The following is a 21,928-nucleotide window of genomic DNA, read 5'->3' as shown; positions in this document are numbered from 1 at the left end:
TTTTTAAATTTTTTAAATATTTATTTCTTAGTTCTCGGCAGACACAACATCTTTGTTGGTATGTGGTGCTGAGGATCGAACCCGGGCCGCACGCATGCCAGACGAGCGCGCTACCACCTGAGCCATATTCCCAGCCCCTAAACATTTATTTTTACTATCTGTTTGTAGTTTACTTGGACATTAGAGTAAAAACAAGATGATTCCTGTCCTCAAGGTGCTCAGAGTCAAATGGAGATTGGACAAAGTATTCAAGAACTCCAGAATTGGTTGATACATGCTATTGCAGAGGAATATACAAGATACTACAGGAGAGTATCTAACTCTTTCTTGGAGGATGAGAGAAGGAAAGGAGAGTGGAAAGGATCAAGATAAGACTCTTTGTAGCTGAAATAATATCTTAGCTGAAGATATATGGAAGTACATCAGATAGGTAACAGGGAAGTAAGTGTAGAAAGTGGGCTTTGCAGTTCAAATAGGTCCCTCATCCTTTACCCCAGATGATCTGAATTCATAAGAGTGCTCTGAGGTTAAAGGATGAAGGGCCTTGAATTTTAACTTATGCAGCTGATGAAAGATGAAGTAAAGAAGAGGCCCTACTTAGGGTTGCATGAAGGAGGCCAGAATAGAAAATGAGTCAGTTAAAATGGTTTTGCAATGGTTTTAACAAAACATGAGGAAGTGTGAACCAAGGAGGTGGTAGTGAGAGTAGAGAGGATTGAGAGATTCTGAAAAATATTCAGGAGCATGACTTTGTAATCAAATTCAGTGGTATGAAGACTAGCTGAGGGTAGGAAGAGCAAAAGAAAGATTAGAGTGATGTCCATGTTTTTGTCTGCAGTGACTGAGTCTCTAGTATTGTTATGCTTTTGATGTGGTGTCCCCCAAAAGCTCACGTATGAGAAAATGCAAGAGGTTTGGAGGAGAAATGATTGGATTATAGCCTTAACCTAATCAGTGGATCAATCCCTAATGGGATTACCTGAGTGGTAACTGGAGGCACAGGTGGGGTATGGCTGGAGGAACTGGTTCATTGGGGGTGTGGCTTTGTATCTCAAAAGTGGAGGGCTTGGTGTCTTTGCTTCTGATCATCATGTGAGTTGCTTCCTTCCGCCATGATGCTTGGCCTCATCTTGATCCCCAAGAAATGGAGCTGGCTGTCTTTGGACCTCTGAACCCATGAGCACTTAAATAAACTTTTCTTCCTCTACAGTTATTATTCTATCTTTTAGTCACAGCAGCATCAAGTATTGACTGAGATGAGGAATGTAGGTGGAGGAACAGGTTTGCACATGGAAACATCTTGAAAAAGACCCCGTGAGAGAGGTCTGAAGGCCTTGTCAGAGTGTGGATGATAATTGAAGCAGAAACTATGTGGGGTTAGCAGAGAAGAGGCACAAAAGCTGATCTTTTAGGAAGAAAACTACGCTTAAGATCCATGTGAAGGCAGAAAAGTTCATCGATGAGACCCAAAACTCTTAAAGGAACAGTAGTCTAAAATGTCAAATGTTACAGAGAGATCATATTAATTTAGAATAGATCAGGCTGCAAATAACAGACTCAAAATGGGGTTAGAGCATTATAAAAGACTTGTCAAGAAGTTTGAGATGGGTGGTCTCTTTGTGGGTTCATGACCCAACAATGTCATGGAGAATCCAGGCACTTTACATCCCTCTGCCCTGCCACCTGTCAGAAATTTCAGTATGACTAAAATTTCTACCCCAGAGCCACAGGCTGGATACTCCAAGCAAAAGGTTTGCCTCAGAGAACATTCCAAGCAGAAATCAAGGAGAGTTGAAAGAGTAAGGCTTTCTCCTTATGTGTCTCATTCTTTTTCAGGGAGGAAAAATTTCTCCATGGGATCCCATCAGATTTCTTCTGATGCCCCACAGATGGGGTTCATTCCTACACCTAGATCAGTGGCTGAAAGGAAAGTGATCATGGTTGTCATGACGGGCTTAGGTCAAACATGATTGGTCCCTGATGGTTGGATAAACAAAGAGTCCTGAGAGCAAAAAGTGGGTAAAAACAGCAATTTTCAGTGTTTCTCTGCTATAGGAGTTGAGTAAGTGTGGAATGGAAGGGTGTACACCAGATTTGACATTTAGGAGTTTATTGGTAACCTCATAGTAAGAAAAGTTTCAGAATGGGATAGTGAGGGCTGAGTTAGAAAGAGGCACTGAGGCAGGTTGCAGTGGGTTGAAGAGTATATAGAAGGAAGCTATATGCTATGTTTATCATATAGCTATATGCTATATGCTATGTTTATCAATCCTCTTTTGAAAACAAATTGTGATAAATGGAGAGATGGTGTAGGTTATCTGAGTGTTTGGGGGAAAGAAAAACCAAGATAAAAGAAATTGGAACATGGAAGATAAACTCTGCCCAATTCACCATTTGCAAAAGGTACCATCTTTGGCAAGGAGGATGATTTTCTCCACATTTGAATTTCTTCTCATTGTTAGGCTTGACCACAGCCTATAATTTTTAGAAGGCCAAGTCAGCAGCGAGAGGTGGTTTTGAACTCTAATGAAGCCTTACTATTCCACAGCTGTGTACAGTTGCGGGGAAATGTGATCAAAAGGTTTCTACAAAGCACTTAAATTACATTAGCTGGAAGGGATTCAATTTTGAACTCTTTCCAGGATTTTTAATAGAGAGATTATATATTTCATTTAAAAAGCAAGGATAAGGCAGAGGGTGGGTGATCTATCTAATTGAATAAGAACACAGATTTTCTACTGAAGTCATGCAGTGTATTTTTTCACTGGTGCTTGACAATCTGTGTATGCCTCAAAATCTCTTTTCCTCCATCTGCCCATTGGTGGGAGGACTGATGGGTAGCCTCCTCTTCACATCAGTCATCTTGAGGACAGGCAGAATCAGATAATCTTCCTGGTTGATGAGTTGTTTCTTCTGCTATAGGGTCATTAGGCTTAGCTCTTAAGCTTATGAAAATGTAAAGCAATAGGAGAAAGGTTGTGACTTGTAGACAAATGTACTGATGGGAACCATCACAGGACAACTGATCACCTCTCTTTCTGGTCATACAGAACTATCTCTAAACATGTATTTTAGGGAAAGAGTCTTAAGTACAGAGAAGTTAAATATAGGGTAATTCAGTCTGACTCTATCTGGCTGGCGCCTTTTTGAGCTGCTTTACCCAATTTGGGACAGTATTCCCTCTGGGCTTTACCAATTTAGAAGCAGAGTATCAGAGATGAAGGATTTAAGCAATCCTCTGATTAATACGAGGAAACAGAGATCTAGTAATCTCTGTCAGACACAGCCTCTAAAGAGTCTATAGCTTTTGCTCTACTAGACCTGGTAGGCCTCATTTTTCATAATATCTTAGTCAAGAGAAAACCCTAAGAAAATATTAATATATTAATATCCAAACTGTGTCAAGCTCTCTTTAATTTTCAGGCACTTAAAATGGTCTGAAGCCTAAGGTGGCCTTGAAGCTCTCATTCTAGGCAATGGGAAGCTGCCAATTCAGAAAAGATTGCTATGTAGGGAATGGCTAAAGGACAGTTAAAGTGTGATTTGCTTATTTATCCAATACCTCACATAAAAAAAAAAAGTTAAAGAGTGTTTCATCTAGTTACACTTTCCTGCAAACACAGTCCAAAAGCTAGGCATTGCACCAATCAGGATTCTCAGCAGCAAACATCAAACTCTGGCTAAGTAAGGCAGGAAATGAAGTTGAATAAAAAGAACAATGGAGAGTCCCTACACTCTCCAAAAGGGTAGGAATCAATTTTAGAGGATACATAGTCAAACTGTGCTGAAAATCATGCTGTGGAACCAGTTCTACAAGCACACATTGCCACCCCTGCTGGTTGGTGGACATTGCAGATGGCGTTCCTGGCGTTGTCAGGAATGGATCATGGTGTTGTTGTCCTTCCTGCTGACTCTGGGAGTAGAATGTAGGTGCCATTCACTGCCACCGTCCATCAGCAGGAAGAAATAGATTCAGTTCCCTCTTTGAATGTCTAGTTTCCAGTTTAAAGCCTGGGGGCAAGGGCAGCTGATTGGCAGAACTCTAGATATAGCCAATGTTCTAGCAGCAAGAGAGGAGGGGAAAAGATGTGTCTGACACATTCAGTTTATACAATGGGAGATTTAATACTTCCTCATAAAAGATGAGTGGTTCAGATACTGGGCAGCCAAAAAAGGACAAATGTTGACTCTAGTGACCCACAGTAGTTTCATTTTGTTATTTTTACCTTTGTTTATTGTTTTGAGAAGGTAATATAATCAGAAGTTGCAAAATTAAAAAGAAAAGTAAAAAGCCAATCTTCCTCTTCCCCGGCTCCCAGTCATCCACTGGTAGATTGTTTACTATTACCAATACTCACTTTCCCTCCCTGGAGGAGGATTATATTCCACCCCCCCACCCTTTGTAATCAGGCTTGGCTATGTGATTGGCATGGATCAATGAAACATAAGCATTTGTGGCCACTCACTTCTGGGATGAAGTTTCAAAGCCAATTCATTTTTTGCCTTTCTTCCTTTCCTTCTGCCATGTTGACTGGCAGTGTTTCAAATGGTGATGACGTTCCAGAGTACATTAGATATTTCTTATTTGTTCCTACAGGGTCTATCCCCCCGCCCCCAGATCATTTGTGCTGTGGAGACTGCCTTTTATGGACTGTAATAATAAGTTCTTTTGTCCTCTGGCTTTGGTTGGATTTCACTAATGAGAGCTACTGGCCAGAAATCAGAAGGCAAAGTAGTGTGAATCTGGGATAGTGATCCTCTTGCTTTCTCCCATACAACTCTGGATGGGATGGCTGCATACCTCTCCAAAGATCTCCAATTCCTGCTAGGTGCAACCTACTCTTTTTAGGTAATGCTATTGCTGTTGATTTCCCTCAACCTTATTCTCACCTCCCTTCAATAAGCTCACCTTAATTACTTATTAATTACTTATTTGAGTATGTCATCTGCTCCCTACCAGGACCTAACACACAAAGGACAACTATCATGAGCTAAAGACTCTCCCTTTAACCCAGATTTCTGTTTTTTTTTTTTTTTTTTTTACCATGGCAAAACATTGCCTATTCTGATTGGTATGCAGTGTTTTTAGTTTCTTATAAAGCAGTTATATTTTAATCAATAATTGTTGTCACAACCACTGTGGGGCTTAATAAAAACATACACGTTCATGTTTTCCTCCTGCAGAGTCAGTCTTAAGTGGGGCCCAGACCTTTTATTTTTAATAAGTTCCAAACCATTGGTTTTTGAGGATTCCCAGGATCAATAATATATCTCATATTGGCCTGTGTTTTTTCAGATGCATTTTATGATTTGTGGAATTTGAAGAAGCATTAATATACAGGGTTCTCCAGACAAACAGAACCAGTAGGATGTATTTTAAGGAACTGGCTCATGCAACTATGGAATCTGGCAAGTCCAAAATCTGCAATTCAAGTTGGAAGGCATCTGCTGGCAGAATTCCCTCCTGCTTGGGGGAGTTCAGTCTTTTTTTCTACTAAGGTTTTTAGCTGATTAGAAAAATCCCACCCACATTATGGAGGGCAATCTGCTTTATTCAAAGTCCACTGATTAAAATGTTAATCTCATCCAAAAAAAAAAAAAACCCAAAAAACTCTTACAGAAACATCCAGAATAATGTTTGATCACATATCTGGGCACCATGGCCCAGCCAAGTTGACACACAAAATTAATCATCGCAGGAAGTTGTATGACACATGAGTAGGATTAAATACTAAGTGTTGAAGAGGATGGTAATACTCCATTGGCAGAGATGCTTTAAAAGAAAACCAAATACATGTTAGTATCTGTATTTGTTGGTGTCAGTCAAATGACACACTGGCTAAGTAAAATTTCTTGATTCATCATGTATATAGAATTTCCTTTAAAATCCATACAGAACACTTCTGTGTAGTTAAAAATATGTGCCTTGTCATTAGGCCTTGTTTGAGCCCTGGCTCCCCCTTGGTTAGCTGTGTGAATCTGGAAAAGCTCCTAAGTCGTTTGTCTTTGGTTTTCTTTAATATGACAATTAAATTGGAAAATGTACCTAAAGCACTTAGTAAAGTTTCTAAAACAAAGTAGATATTCAATATGTTTTTAAAAGACATTCAATATGTTTTCAAGGACTGGGGTTGTGGCTTAGTGGTAGAGCACTTGCCTCACATGTGTGAGGCACTGGGTTTGAATCTCAGCATTGCATATAAATAAATGGATAAAATAAGGTCCATCAACAACTAAAAAAAAGGTAGTGCAAAATTGCATTTTAGCTCATAATTGTATGAGAAGAGGTGAACCACTTAAACTATTTTCAGTATCTTTTCTTTAAAAAAAATTAGAAATCATGTTAATATCCTTTCCAGACTATTATCTGACATGTGCCAGGAGAGTTCTTGGAAGTGAGGCAGAGCAAAGTAAGAGGGAGAACAGCTCAGATGTATAAGTATTCACAAATCTTGTGTCTGGGAACAGTTTGATTCAAAATAGTTGCATGGATGTACTGGCAGAGAACCCTTCTCTCCTTTACCTAAGAGCAATGACTCATTCCCAACCTTAATGAGAAAGGAAGTGTGAGTCCCAGTGTTGGCAGGCAACATTTATGTACATGTCGCCACCTTTCAGCTATCAAAGCCATGGGGTATTGTACAAATCTAAGATTCTCCTTGTTTGCAGAGCAGAGAAAACTGATGCTGTTGAACCATGTTAAACCGGGGATGGATTCCATTTAGCCCAAGAAGGGAGCAGGTATGTGAGCAGCAGTCTTGTGGCTTTTAAAGATAAAGGTAGCCATAACTAACCATGTGTTCCCCTGGTTCATGTTCTTGACTTTAGCCTTCCACTTTAGTTACCTGCTATGTTTCTGATGGACAGCTACACATATTTTAAGAGCATTAGTCCTTAGTGGTCAAATCCATGCTTCTTGTTAACTTGACTTCATCTCATACTACTTTAAAGATGGTGGACCCAAAATAGTCTTGAAATGTTTTTGGTAAAATTTTATAGCTTCCCACAGTGCTCTGCTGCAGCCATAAAATTCTCCCTTTGTGTGGAGTTCTGAATCCTTTGCTTATGCATTTTGGTCTGCTGATGACTTAGGTCCCAGGGTATTGCCAGTAAAAGGTTCTGGTGAGAAGTGCTTTGGATCATTTGAGTGTTTGGTATTCTTCTAAATCCATCCACAACAAACTGAGGACTTTGTAGAAGCATGCCCGTTTTGTGTTTTCCAACTTTTTTTTTTTTTTTGGCATTTTCCCACTCTTCAAAGTAAAAACACAAAACAATGATTACATGACCTCAGTGCAAGAAAATGTCAGTTGGTATAAATTTTTCACAACCACTATTCTTCCTCAATTTCAGAAGGTAACTTATACTATTTTTGAGAGAAACGTCCTTGAAGCATTGGCACTTCAAGTTTTCTCCTATTATGTTCAGGGGTCTTTCTTCTGCTCCTGCCTCTCCACTACCCGCTCCTTCAGAGACAATGTGAGAAAGAAGAAAACCTGGTGGATAAACTAGGAAGGCCAGGGAATCAGTAGGACCAGCTGTCATCAGGAACACAGTCTGGACTCTGTAACTCTATGGATTTTGTGAGACAAAATGGAATAGAACCAGATCATTTTTATGTCTCTCTAGCTCTATGATTCTAGGAACTGCAGGACTGTACAGAATGCTGTGCCACTCAAGGTTTCAGCTGCCCCTTCAAGGCACATCATTTCATCCTTGTGTTTGAAGAAATGGATATTTATTGACATTTTAAACATAAAGAATATTTTAAAATATCAATATACAACTGGTTAATATATTAAAAGGTTACCTTTTATGTTGCATTTTTTTTGTTGGAGTAAAAAAAATCATAACATCTAACATTTTAACCATTTTAAGTACAGTTTTATCATGTTAACTCTATTCACATGGTGAAACAAATCTCCAGAACATTTTTATTTTGCCAAACTGAAACTCTATGCCTATTAAATGACAACTGCTTTGGCCCCTTCCCCCTGACTCTGATAAGCATTGTTCTACTTTCCATTTCTATAAATTTGACTGTAAGACACATGGTCCAATATGCAAGAGTATATAGCATGAGAAGAGGACTAAAAGCAGAATCCTGGAGAACACAATCTCTTTAAGATGGCATCAGATGAAGGAGAAGGAGGCTGTGGGAAAGAAGCCCAGGGGACAGGGGTGCTCCCAAAGGGAAGTAGACAAATGTCAGAAACTACAGAGAGGCCAAGGAATATGAGGACAAAGGGGTGTTAGCACTAAGAAGGCTGCTAGGATTCTTTGCAGTTCTAGAAGAGGCTAGAAGGTTGATTGAAGTGGATGGAGGAGTGAGCTGGTGGTGAGAAGGTACAGGAATTTGTTGAAGGCTACTCAAGAAATTTAAGTGTGAACAAAGGGAAGAGATGGGGTAGGAGCTAGAGGAGGACAGTGTAAGGTTTTTCACTTCTTATCGTTGTTTCTTAAACTGAAAAAAAACTCAAGAATGTTTAAGAGCTTGTTTCAGTTTAACTATTGTGACATTAAAAAAAAATTCCAACACTGAATGGCTTAAAAAAATCATTTTATTTTGCCTGAATGCTGTGTGGATCAGAAATTTAAGAAGGTCTCCTCCAGGCTGCTGGGCTCTGAGCCCTGTGGTGTCAGTGTTGAGACTGAGACTTGAGGACCCACTTCTGAGATGAGGCTCCTTCTGCACACACAGGGCCTTGGTCCTCCTTGGCCTCTCTCTCCTCCAGTGCCTCTCATAGAACAGTAGTCTCAGAATAATCACCCTTACCACTCACTTCCAAGAGATCCAGATGGAAGCAGCAAGATTTTTTTTTTTTTTTAACCTCGATTGGAAAGTCAGAGAATGTCACTTCTGCTACTTCTTATTAGTCACACAAGTCATCAGGGCCTGCACAGATTAAAGAGAAGCCAAGGAGGAGACCTGACCTCTTGATGAGGGATGGCATGAGACCACAGGCAGGGAAAAGACTCGAGGGCAGCTGTCTCGGAGACAAGTAGAGAGAAGACCGGGATTGAAGTTCCTCAGGTGTCTCAGGAGGAGCGGTGGAGGAGACTTTGGAGATCTGAAACCACCGATCTGATCACTGAGAAGTCTTCAGCAGGAGGATGGAGCTTCTTTTACGACATTACAGACCTCTATAAAACACAAACTCAAAGGTGACCTGAGGACACCTCTCTGTGTATTGTAGAGTTGCGGTGTTCTATCCACTTTCCTCATGGACCTAGCACTCTCTGAGAGAAGTTCAGGTCCTTAGGGGAGCTCTTTGCTAAAACAACAGATGCTGTGGAGATTCACAGACAAGCACAATGAGGGTCCTGCTGCTGTGTGTTGGTCTTTGGACTCTTGCATCTCAAGTATGTGATGAAGAAATCATTGTGGACCAGGGTCACTCTTGTTACCTTTACCTGTCTTCCTTTATGAGTGATCAGCGGTAACACCTCTAATAAAATCATTCTTCTGTCTCCTGGAGAGAGAAAGTGCAGTAGATAGTCTCAACAGTTAAGCTAACTATTTCAAACTGCTTTGTTTAACATCCTTGGGGCAAATGACTTGAGCTTAGCATCAGTTCTCCCATTAAAAAAAAAATATGTAGTTGTAGATGGACAGAATGCCTTTATTTTATTTTTAAAAATGTGGTGCTAAGGATCAAACCCAGTGCCTCACACATGCTAGAACAAGCACTCTGCCACTGAGCTATAGTCCCAGCCCACTTTTCCCATTTGTGAAATGGGTTTTTGTGAGAATAAAATAATAATTCACATAAGGTAGTACTTAGTAATCTCTCAGAAGTGACTAGGGATTTTTGAATTGAATTTGCATATCTTTATTATTTTTTATTCATTTATTTTTTAGTTGTAGGTGGACACAATGCCTTTATTTTTCTTTATTTTTATGTGGTGCTGAGGATTGAACCCAGTGCCTCACCTACACTACGGGAGCACTCTACCACTGAGCCACAACCCCAAGCCCTGAAGTTGCATGTCTTTAAATGAGTTCTTCATTTTCATCTTTGGGTGGGAAGCAAACATTTAGATCATTAACATCTGAAAGCACTTTCTGGACAAGCTGGAAATTGTTGTGATTCGCTTTATACAAATGGTGCACTTAGTGTGGGAGTGGAATTTTAACTCATGTACCTCAAAAGTTTTACAAGCTTCTGCAGAGGCTAGTTTATAAGGAGAAAGTGTCTTGGGCACTTACATAAGACAATAAATTGAGTCAGAGGTAAGAAAGGGACTTTGAGTCTCTGTGGAGTTTGCTACCATCTAAGCCACCCAGACATGTGAGAATCTGCCTTTGTGTGAACAGCTCATGGGTCTTCTAGATTCTATCTCCAGCCCCCTTTTCTCCCAGCCAGCCTGTCCTCACTGGACCCAGCCAGGCTCCTGGAGCCCAGTCTGGTCTGAGTTAGAGCCCTGGGCCTCCTTTTTGCCTGGGAGCAAAGTTAGAACAATAGCATTTATCAATCCTTTGCCCTATTTTAAAATGAGATATGACAACAGCACACTTTGACTAACATTTTTATAAATACTGTAGAGGAAAGACTTCCTTGGGCCAGTTTCAAGAATTTGAGGCATTATGCTGGTAAGCAATGATGCAGAACTGACTTGATCTCTGTTTTGGCTGCCAAATACCTCTGGCTGGTTTCAACCACTTTGTTGATTCCTCAACATCCCCTTTGTTCTTCACAATATCCAGCCTTCTGCAGGGAGAGTCATTTCCACACATGACCTCTGAGCACTCCCACACACAGCCATTACACTCCAGAGTCCAGACTAAATATAGCCTGACCTCAAAGCTTCACCAGTGCCTGCTCCTGTCCCTGCCCTTGCCATGAAAGCTCCGACTTAGGTGGATCCTGGATGTCTTTCCACTAGCCTGTGCATGACAAAGGTCTCTTCCTTCCTCACATGCCAGGAAGGGTTTCCTGAGCAATTCTTCCACCAATTCTTCACTCCACAGAGCTCCTGATCCTCCCTCTCTTTCAATCTCTATGTATCCTTAGTGGGTTTTAATGGCTGAGTTTCTACATATGTTTATTGTTTTTCCCCCTCACTGTTAAAAAGCAAGAAGCAAAAACTTGATTCTGCATCTTAATCCAAAAAGATTCTGCCCAGACTATCAGGAAAGAGTGGGATGGTGAGGTGAGCAGGTAGGACATTGGGAACCAAGTAGAACACCTGCTTCTAGGATGCGTTGCCCAAAGGACCAGTATATACCCGGCCACCTTCAGCAGTCTTTGGTGGGGAGTTGCTCCCAGGAGGATATTCATTCTCTAGTAATTTTATTTTGTTCTTACTGGGGCAGAATGACCTGCAGAGGACAGAGAAAGTCCTTAGGCAGTGTTGTGGGTGTTACCAGCAGTCTTAGGTGCTGGCCAAGGATACAAACTGATAAGTCCTGAGGGATAGGACAGGAGCCCCATTTGTGACATTATTTTCCTTGTCTTTCAGGTTCCCATGGGTATGCTATTTTTGCATAGTTGTAATAACAGTATAAATATGATTTTGTACTGTTCTTTTTTTACGAGAAGCAAGTTTTCAGGTTGACTCAGTTTTTATAATTAAGGCTACATAATTTCATCTTCTGCATATGCCATAATTCCCATAACCATTCCTCCATTGCCAAACATTTAGTTTATTTCATTTTTTTGTGCTATTATAAATTGCTAAAAAAAAACCTCTGGAAGGCATGAATACAGCAAGTGTTATCAGCAGTTGCCTTTGAGTGACAGAATTATAGGCATACTTTTTTCATTCTATTTTCCTATCATTGCTTTTATAACAGGAAAAAATAACAGTTTTCTGTGTTAATTTAGTACCCAATTATTCAAACACTGATGTATGTTGCTGGGAATGTATCTAACAGATGTGATAAACATCTATGATCAGGTAACTTTATGGAAATGAAATGATTTTAGATTAAACTGGGTTGACCTGATTCAATTGGTTGAAAGGGCTTAAGAGCATAATTGAAGATTTTTTGAAGAAGAAATTTTGCCTTGGATACAGCTTCAGGCCCTGCCTGGGTTCCCAGTCTGTCCTACCCTATGGATTTGGAACTTGCCCAACCAGCTTTCACAATCACATAGGCCAATTCCCTTGGAAAAAAAAATCCCTATGTGCACACACAGGCACACACATACATATTCTCTGGAGGACTCCTTAATGATCCAATAATCTCTCATCGCTCCTCCCAAAGATACCACCAAGCAAATTTTAAAGCCAACAGAATTTTTTTTAACATTTTGCATTTTTTTCTATCTAAGATTGAGACTTTTGGGTGTGGCATGAACATATTGTACTAACATGTAAATTCTTTACTATGAACCCCAAACAACTGGTATAGTGAACCTGGAGCTAAACTAAAGGGTGAGCCAGATGGGAATGTAATGAAGTGTCAATCTAAAATGGGTTTTGAAACATCTCTGAAGTATATTGTGTCCACCAGGAGCCCTCTCAGGGAGAACACCATGCGTGTGTGTGTGTGTGTGTGTGTGTGTGTGTGTGTGTATTTAGAAGGGATGATTTAATAAATTGCTTGGGCCAGGACAATGCAACTTTCAAGGAGAATGTTCAAAGGAAAGCTGATGGTTCCTAAACTGCCCTCTAAAAGTGGTGGATTCAATTAACTCCATTTTTTTTTTTTTTTTTTTTTGGTGGTTGAGTAAGCCCGTTTGGGACCAGAGCTGAACTGTAAGAGACAATGAAGAACAGGGTCATGAATCTTTTTGCCTCCCTTCTAAGAAAATTTAAATATTTAAACAAATATCTGTTGGAGTGCCAGAATATTAATTGAATTGGGTTGCCCATTTAGATAGGCCTCCCTAAGTGGACCTCAAGCTGACACTCAGATTACATTTATTAAGCCCATGTTGTGTATATTTACTGCATCTTAGGACATTTTTAAGGTTTAGAGAAGAGAGAGTTTGCATGGTATGGGGATGGGGACAGGATATGAAGAGCCTGGATTCCAGAAGGACCTATAAAAGATGAGGGGTTTCAAGAGCTTTCTTCCACTTATTCAAGAAAACATATTTTGAATGCCAGGCTAAGTACAAGGCCAGACGAGAGAGAGAGAGAGAGAGAGAGAGAGAGAGAGAGAGAGAGAGAGAGAGAGAGAGAGAGAGAGAGACCTGATGGAGTCTGGGGAAAAGACAGGCAGTCGTTGCATTGTGAATGCTTACTCAGTAGTGAGCACAGTAAAATAAGCACATGAGCTGCTCAGAAGACCTACGATGAACAGACCTAGATGAGTCAGAAGAGTAGAGGCAGCCTTGCGGAAGCAGGTGTTTTGATGGGACTGATAAAGAAGCTTCCTTTCCTAATCTGCACCTGAGTCCCCGAGTTAGAGCTGAATGTGTCTGTGTGTGCTAGTGTGGGAGGGAAGGGCAGGTAGGAGAGGCGTTGAGGAAGTTGGTACTGCAACTGTTCATCTTGGTATTTGGAAAGAGTAGCTCATCACCTCTTAGCAAAACAGCAGAAGGAAAACAAGAACCGTGAAAATAAGAGTAGCTTTCCAGTGCCTCAAATAGTCCTTGTCCCTTAACAGGTACTTACTAAATAAAGACTAAGTGAAGGGAGATTGCCCAGTTCTGTGCTATGGGCCAGGCACTGTATTTAGGTGCTTTAGATACACTTTGTTACTTTACCTTTCCAAGAATGGGGACCAGAAATGAGTAGAGTTTGCATTGAATTCTTACACTAATTTATTCATTCCTTTGGCATGAGATGAAATTAATGTTTATCTGCAGCTTGCTGATGAACTTCCCATTCCTTTGATATAAGAGCTTTCAGAGCAAGCAATTAACAAAAATAAATGTTTGGATGAGACATTTTTAACTTGGCTTTCACTTTTGTTGATGAGCTACCTTCTGTTTCTCCATTATTTCTGATTTTTTTTTCCTCAACCATAAGTCTTACTAGAAGTTTCCAAATTGGATTTTGCTTACTATTAATTTGTTTTAAATGGAGTCAACTCTATGAAAATCTCTTTAAACAAAGAGATGCCCTGGTTTTTGTCTTGCTGGATCTTGTAAGATCTGACCAGGGTGGTCAGGGACAGGTTAGTGTGTGAGACATGCTTTAACAAGTTATGAGATATGCTTTGACATTTCTAGTAAGGCCATTGAGCAACATGTCCAGGGCTCTTGCTTTGTCTATGATATATAATTTTCATGGCTTCAAAATTCATCCTTAAGGGCTGGGGTTATAGCTCAGTGGTAGAGTACTTGTCTAGCATGTGTGAGGCACTGGGTTTGATTCTCAGCACCACATAAAAATAAATAAAATAAAAATACTATGCTCATCTACAAATAAAATTAATTTTAAATTAATTCTCAAAATATTCTTCTGAATTAGGAATGTCAGTACAATTCTTGGCTGCAAATAATAGACACTAATTCTGGTTAGCGTAAGCAGAGGAGAAATTCTCTAGAAAGATATCTAGGAGCTCAAAGAATCCACTACAAGCACATAGAATCAGGATTGACAAACAGAAACCAAGGTGGCAGGACACAGCCTGAATGATGATATAGGGTCTGTCAAACATTGGTGCTATTGGGCACTGGTTACCACTCCTGAACATTCCCACAAAAGTGCATTGCAAAATATCATCATATCATTGAGTCACTTACTCCAGATACAGAATTTGAGGTGAAATTCTGCTGTCCAAGTTTAGGTCACATGGCAGAGGTCTAGTTGCTACAACTCAGAGAAAGCGAGTATTTGTGCTTTTTTTTTTTTTTGGCTTCCATAGTAGTAGGCACAGCCAGGAATAGGGTGAGACACAAACTTGAAGGAAGCACTCGCTCTCAAGGCCTTTAGTTTTCAACCCTGAACAATTTTTACAAAGCATACAATTTAATTTTAAAGATATTCAAGTTCTGTAAAATATTTCATGTATGAACCAAAATTTGCACATAACAAAAATATGACACCATACAGTTTGCAATCTGTTTCATTGTTTTACATTTTAAACACATACACTCTTCGTGGTCAAATAGAAATAACTCACATTCTGTTTCTTTGTCTAGACAATCATGTGCTATCACTACTGCTTTCCAATCTGTTTAAATGCAAGAATGTGAAGACTCCCAAAGGCTGGAGACATGAAATGTTCTCAGGAGGGAGTTTGTGTGATTCCAACCTGATGACTTACTTTCCAACGGAAAGCCTGTGTCTGAGCCCACCTGGGTGGGGCTACAGCAATAGCAGCAATTGTTTAGAGCTTGTGAGGAAGTGGATTTTCTCATTGACACTGTTTAAATTGTCAGCACTTGATGATCATAAGCAGCAACTTAGAGTCAGTTTTATTATTTTAAAATTCTTATCTCCTATTGCCTTCTCCATTGTATGAACCTTTCTACAGGGAGCTGGCAATTACACTGGCTATAGAGATACTGTACTGAGAAGGAGGACACAGCAGATGGACACAGATATGCACCAGGTCCATATATTATGTGTCCAAAAGATCAATAAGATAAAGCTAGATGGCTTCTTAGAGGTATCTTAGCTCTAGCTCTTTCTTATGAGAGTGTTCATGACAAGCAGGAATGTTGTGAGTCCAGGTTCATGTGGCCCAGTTAGTTGTCTGCTGAGCCTGAGAAATGAATGCCTTTGGCCAAACTGGCAACAGGGGCAGGAGAGTTATCAGTTAGCTTACATTCCTTGCCACTGTGAGAAAGACAAGAAAAAACTGTCTGCCCATGGATATGCCCTCATCACTAAAAAATCGGACACTGCTGATTAAAATCAGATTCCCATCCTATAAGCACATCTTCCGCTAATTAGACACATTAGCTTTGTGCAAGGTTGGGTGTAAAACAACTTTCATTCACCCATTTCAGAAGACAGGCTGATGAGGGTAAGAAGATATAAGAAGAGCCACTATTTGGATCTCTAGGAAGGAATTCTCTGTGCAAGGCAGGGAAATTTTCATAGCTGGACTTGCCCCCAAAAGATAATTTTATAAATAGTGGTTTTGTTTTGTACCTTTTCTGCTGCATTAGAAAATACAAGATTTACCTAACCCTAACCCCAAGATGAATAGACATAACGAATTCCCAGACACACAGACTTGGCAATGACTGCTTCGCCCCCGAAAGGGCGCTTTGCGCTAAGCGCTTCTGACATTAATGTTCATGCTTAAGCAAACACATTACTGAGAGAGAAGAATGGCTCTCTCAGCCTGCCCAGGACGCTCAGCACAATGGGAACTGCAACTGCCCTGGGTCTCATTAAAGTAGATGCAGGGAGACACAGTTCTGTGGAGGCACATGGGGATCCTCAGATTCGCAGACCCTTACTTACACATCACATACAATTAGCATCAAATAGCTGACATGGAGTTCCTAAGGAGAGAAAAATACCCTTTACTTGTTTTTAATAAGGCTGAGATATCTGCATCTCTGAATTCTCCTCCTCTTCCTTCTCTTTTCCTTCACACAAAAACATTCACATTTGGGGAAAAAAAAAAAAAAAGAGGCCGGTTGGAGAATCAGATGATGATTTCTAGAGAAAGCTATATTTGGGATTATTTCTTAATCTTTTCCTCTGTAGCTGTATCCTTGGAGTGTCTGTGTTCACATTAGCATTTCTGTCTGGGGCTATGAATTACCCTGTCAAAAGGAGTTTCAAACTGGGTTTGTTACCTGGATACCCACAAATATGCTCAGTCTGTTTGTATAAATCTGAAAAACCTTCCTTGTCCTTAGGAAACCAGGCCATTCTGCATATTAGGAAGGGGAGAGTGAATCCAGTCTTCTACTGGTGCTTTGGGCTGTTAGGGGAACAGTGCCTGGATAAATAATGGTAGAAGGGAGCCCAGAATCCGTTCTTGACTGGGGTGGTTGTATTCCATTCACAAGGTAATAGACTTCTGTGGTTGGGGAAATGGGGCTAAGTATGCCATCAGACATCCCAAAGGCAAGCTTAAGTCCATGTCCCATCTGCCTACAATAATAGCAGTCACTATTAAAAATCTCCTCCACATGGTACACAATATGCCACAGAAGAGTCCAGCTGTTGAAGCACAGACCAGAAACAGGGACCACAAGAGACAAGGGCAAAGCAGACGCTGGAGGGATGACAGAATTCCATGGCTCAAATCCTGGACCATCTGCACCCTGAAAGAGCCCAACAGATCTGCTGAGAGACAGTTCAACCGTTCTTCTCTCATCAGGTCAGACTGGAGCATCTGCATCTGACAACATCTCATATATGTCACTCTCACTCTTTTCATAGCCCACTTCCTCCAACCCCATATCCTGACCGGGAAGCCAACTATGAGTCAGGGTGATCACGTCATGCTCAGGACCCCTGGAGGCACCACACCCAGCACCATCCTTGCAAAGAAGGGAACTTTAGTGGCTTCCTGTCCACAGATGCACAACCCAGACGGTGGTTGTCAATTTCTATCACCCAAAACCCTCTTGGCCAGGCCCGCTGAAATGGGCTCACCAAGAGGGAGGGGAAGAAAGGCAGTGGATGCTGACAGGGCCAGCTGCTTGACTGTCATTTCCTTGCTGCTGGTGCTAGGCAGATGTTCTACTGCCACAGCCCCTGCAACTCATTGCATATGACCCTCCTGGCAGCTTGATTTTACTTATTGCAAGGTGTCCCCAAGTGTGCCCCATGATCCATTTATGGGAGATATTATCTAGGGTGCATATTTAATACGTGGGTTCAGAATTCCTGATGCATGAGATTAATCTCATTCATGTAAACAATTGAGAACCACAGAGTTCTTTTACCACTGACTGTATGAGTTGACACTTTATTTCATTTGGACCTCAGAGAATGGAATAGAGCTAATCATGCTAATCATTCAGTTTGCATAGCACCGTCATCATTAAACTTTGGTCAACCATCCATGTTGCTTTATATAAACATCCTTCACTGCTTATGATTTGACCACTGACCCATCTTGTTTATGTTCATGCTGAACTAAATCACTGCTGTATTAGCAAATGCCAGGTTGTTTCCAGGTCCTTGCTCATCCACACACGCCACACACCATGATGAACACCCTGTCCGTGTATTCTTAGGATCTGCACATGAATGTTTCCTTGGGCACATACTCAGAGCCAAAACTGTATCCTTGATTTCTCAGGCCTGACTGCTTTGCACAACGGCCGGCAGTTTACTCTGCACTAGGAGTGCATCTTTCCTTTACTTGAGTGTGTCTAACTTGCTGTGAAGCGATCTCCCAATGTTGTTTTAATTTACATTTCTCTGATTGCTAGTAATGTTGAGCATCTCTTTGTATGCTTTTTGGCCACTTAAAGGGTTTCCTTATAGACTTTGCATGTTTTCCTGTTGTCTCCTCTCTTTTTATTGATATTTTCTAGGATTTAAGATTTCCTTGCTCCTTTGGTTTTGGGTTAGTAACATTTCCTCATCATGTGCACCTGCTGACTTTGTCTATGATATGTTTGTTAGAATGAATCTTAAATCTTGTTCTGGAGAAAGTGCTATCAAATTTTCTTCTCATTATGGTTTTTATGTTTGGGAGATTTTTTTTTTAAGAAACACCTCCCTTTTGGCTGGGGATGTGGCTCAAGCGGTAGCGCACTTGCCTGGCATGCGCAGGGCACTGGGTTCGATCCTCAGCACCACACAAAAATAAAATAAAAAGATGTTGGGTCCACCCAAAACTAAAAAATAAAAAAATAAAATTAAAAAAAGAAACACCCCCCCCCCCGTTTGAAAGTCACAGAAATAGTCACACATACTTTCCTCGATTACTATAGAATTTTACATTTAACATTTAGGCCTTTAATTTATTTGGTGTTTCTTTTTAGATTGTCAGGTGGGGCTGAATAGGGTCAATTTTCAATATGCTATTCACTGATAAATCTATTGCCTCTCCAGAGATTTGCCATGCTCTTTGTCCCAGGCCAAATTCCCATGGTTAGTGGGGTCTATTTCTGGGTCCTCCATTCTGTTTCTTTGGCTCTTTTTCTCTTTTAAAATCATAATTTTGTAATGATTCTTAATCTCTAATAAGTCAAATCCCTTTTTTGCTTACTTTAAAAAAATCAGCTCTTTGTGAATGTTTATTCCTCCATGTAAGTTTTTAAATTGGTTTCTGAAAGTCCCAGAAATTGATGGAGGGCATTTTACTGGAACCACATTGGAGGAATAGTTTTATTTGGGGAGAACTTATATTCTTAAATTACTAAATTGTCCCACATAATTGATGTATCACTCCATTTATTCAGGTATTTGTTTATGTTCATTACTCAAATCAATCCCCTCAAAAGATCCTGTGCATTTTTGTTCGATTGCTTCCTAAATAATTAAGAATTTAAAATCTCCTTTTTTAGTTCCTCTAGATCTCTTTGTTGTTGCCTTGGACTTTTCCTCCACCCTGGTCTTGCTTTCCCCTTGAGGGTCTTTTTTTTTTTTTTTTTTTTTTTGTGTGTGTGTGTGTGTGTGTGTGTGTATGTGTACCGGGGATTGAACTCAGGGGCACTTACCACTGAGCCACATCCCCAGCCCTATTTTGTATTTTATTTAGAGTCAGGGTCTCACTGAGTTGCTTAGCACCTCACTTTTGCTGAGGCTGGCCTTGAACTCACGATTCTCCTGTCTCAGCCTCCTGAGCTGCTAGTACTACAGGCATGCATCACCGCCCCTGGCTTCCCCTTGAGTTTTCATAGTCTCTTGGTTTCTCTTCGCTTTCCTAACCTTAGTCCTCATTACTCTACCTCTTTAGTTCTGCCTTCCCATCCCCTGGTTACCAAGTATGACCACTTAGATACTCCTTTTTCTGAGTGCTTCAGAGATGTTACCTAAAGTCATATACCAGACATATAGTCCAGGATGTTAATGAGATTTGTATCTCACAGTTGACTGTAACTTATATGAGGGGAAAAATAAAACCTCTGACCCAGTTTTAGGTTATAGAATGCATTTGAACTGGATTTATTCCAAAGAGTGTCAGAGAAGAAAAATTGTTCTTGGCAATATAAAACTCATATAACAGTAGCCTAAACAATAAAGGCATTTATGGTTTCATATAACAAAAAGTCTGAGGTAGTTCCAGGGTTGGTAGAACAGTTCACTGAGGACATTTTGACGTTTCTTCAGGTTTTTCCATCACAGTGACAAGATACTCACTCTACCACATGTAAAAAAATGAGGGGTTGGGGCAGAGAAGGCTAGAGAGTTCTGTTTTCTTTGCATCAAGCACAAAGATCTTTACCAGAAATCCCCTGGAGGATTTTCTTTCTAATTTATTACCCAGAACAATGTGGTATAACTACTCTTATCCATTGCTGGCAAAAGGAATGGGATAGCCATGCTTAGTTTAGATGAATTCATGATTCAGCTCCTGAGCTGGGAATTTTTCTAATAAAACAAAATCAATGTTCTGATAGCAAAGAATGTATGCAGAATGGAGTTGGGTAGAAAACTAGTGTAGATGAGAAAAGACTTAAGGCAAGATCAACTATGTTCTTAAACTTTAGGGCCTTGAAGTTAGGGTTTTTTTCACTTCCTCATTTAGCAGTATTGATTGAGTGAGGCACTGGGAGTCCAAGGATGAGCAAAACCGCACAGAGTCCCCACCACCACAAAGATTGCAATGCTACATAGGTAGAAGCATTAAATGGATGTTCACATACACACGTGTGTGTGTGTACATATATATACACACATATGTAGATGTGTATATATATATGTATGCATAGCGATATATATATGTAAGGTTACCAATTTAGCAAAGCATTATAAAGGACAGGAGCAGAGAACTAGGGGAGCATATAATGAGGACATCCATCCTGGGCAGTTATAATTTTTGCATTCCCCAGAAAGATGCTAAGAAGATTGGTGGTGCCCCAAAAGCCTGAGGTAGCCATGAAAGGGAAGGGAGTTTATGAGATTAGAGGAATGCTGGGCTCTAGGATCCAGTAGCACCTAGCCGTTGAGCCCAAACAGCCAGATGGGACCAAGTACAGATCACTGCTTACCAGTCCAAGGAGCAGAATTGTACAGTAACTCTATCACAGAGATCAGAAAGGCCCCAGAGGCCTGGGTGGGTTGAAGAACCCCATCTCTCCTCTGTTGCCACAGGTCATTGACTCATAGACCATTTGTTATGTATTTAGATGCCAGTTTGAAAGGAGAAAAGCAAAGATCTCTTAAAGTCTTAATCTTTATCCCCAAAGAACTTATATCCCTAAAGAAATATTCAATATATTAAATCAGTATAAAATGGGTGACTTGGAAAAAATAGCGTTCTTTCTATACTACTCAGCAGATGGAGTTAGTGAAGAAAACTAGAGCAGATAGCTAAAATTTAAATATATTTTCATTGCAGCTGAGTTACTGTGAGTATATTTGAATTGCTCAAAACAACCTTCTGAAGAAATCACCATTATCAACTCTGTTTAAAGATAAAGTTTGACACATTAAAAATTTAAATAAACTGGGGCTGGGGTTGTGGCTCAGCAGTGGAGCCTTGCCTAGCATGTGCGAGGGCCTGAGTTCCCTCTCCAGCACCACATAAAAATAAACAAATAAAATAAAGGTATTGTGCCCAATTACAACTAAGAAATAAATATTTTTTTAAAAAATTAAATAAACTGGGTGCAGTGATACATATGTATGATCCCAACTACTTGAGAGGCTAAGGCAGGAAGACACCAATTTGAGGCCAGCCTTAGCAATTTAGAGAGCCTGTCTCAAAGTAAAAAGGGTTGGGGATGTAGCTCATTAGTAGAGTGACCATAAGTTCAATTCTTAATACTGTAAGAAAAAAAAATTACAGTATGTTTGAGCAGTGATTCATGAATTGAGAAATTCAGGCCAAATTTGGGCAGTTTGGGGCTCTACTGATGGGGCACTGGGCAAGGCATTTTTATAGGGTAAAGGCAAAAGCAAGACAAAGAACACATTTGATTGATTAAAGTAG

The 21,928-nt window shown here is 40.3% G+C and overlaps 1 long non-coding RNA gene across 1 annotated transcript in view; it reads right to left on the bottom strand.

The window, feature by feature from the left end:
* Positions 1 to 8,543: 8,543 nt before the first annotated feature.
* Positions 8,544 to 21,928, bottom strand: part of LOC144377807 (uncharacterized) — a 47,171-nt gene continuing 33,786 nt past the window's right edge. The window contains exon 2 of the long non-coding RNA XR_013438975.1: positions 8,544 to 9,473. This is a non-coding gene — a long non-coding RNA (uncharacterized LOC144377807). The remainder of the gene's footprint in view (positions 9,474 to 21,928) is intronic.

Source organism: Ictidomys tridecemlineatus, chromosome 5 (genome assembly GCF_052094955.1).
Source record: "Ictidomys tridecemlineatus isolate mIctTri1 chromosome 5, mIctTri1.hap1, whole genome shotgun sequence".
In the NCBI taxonomy this organism is placed as follows: Eukaryota; Metazoa; Chordata; class Mammalia; order Rodentia; family Sciuridae; genus Ictidomys; species Ictidomys tridecemlineatus.
This window is presented reverse-complemented; position numbering and strand designations above follow the sequence as displayed.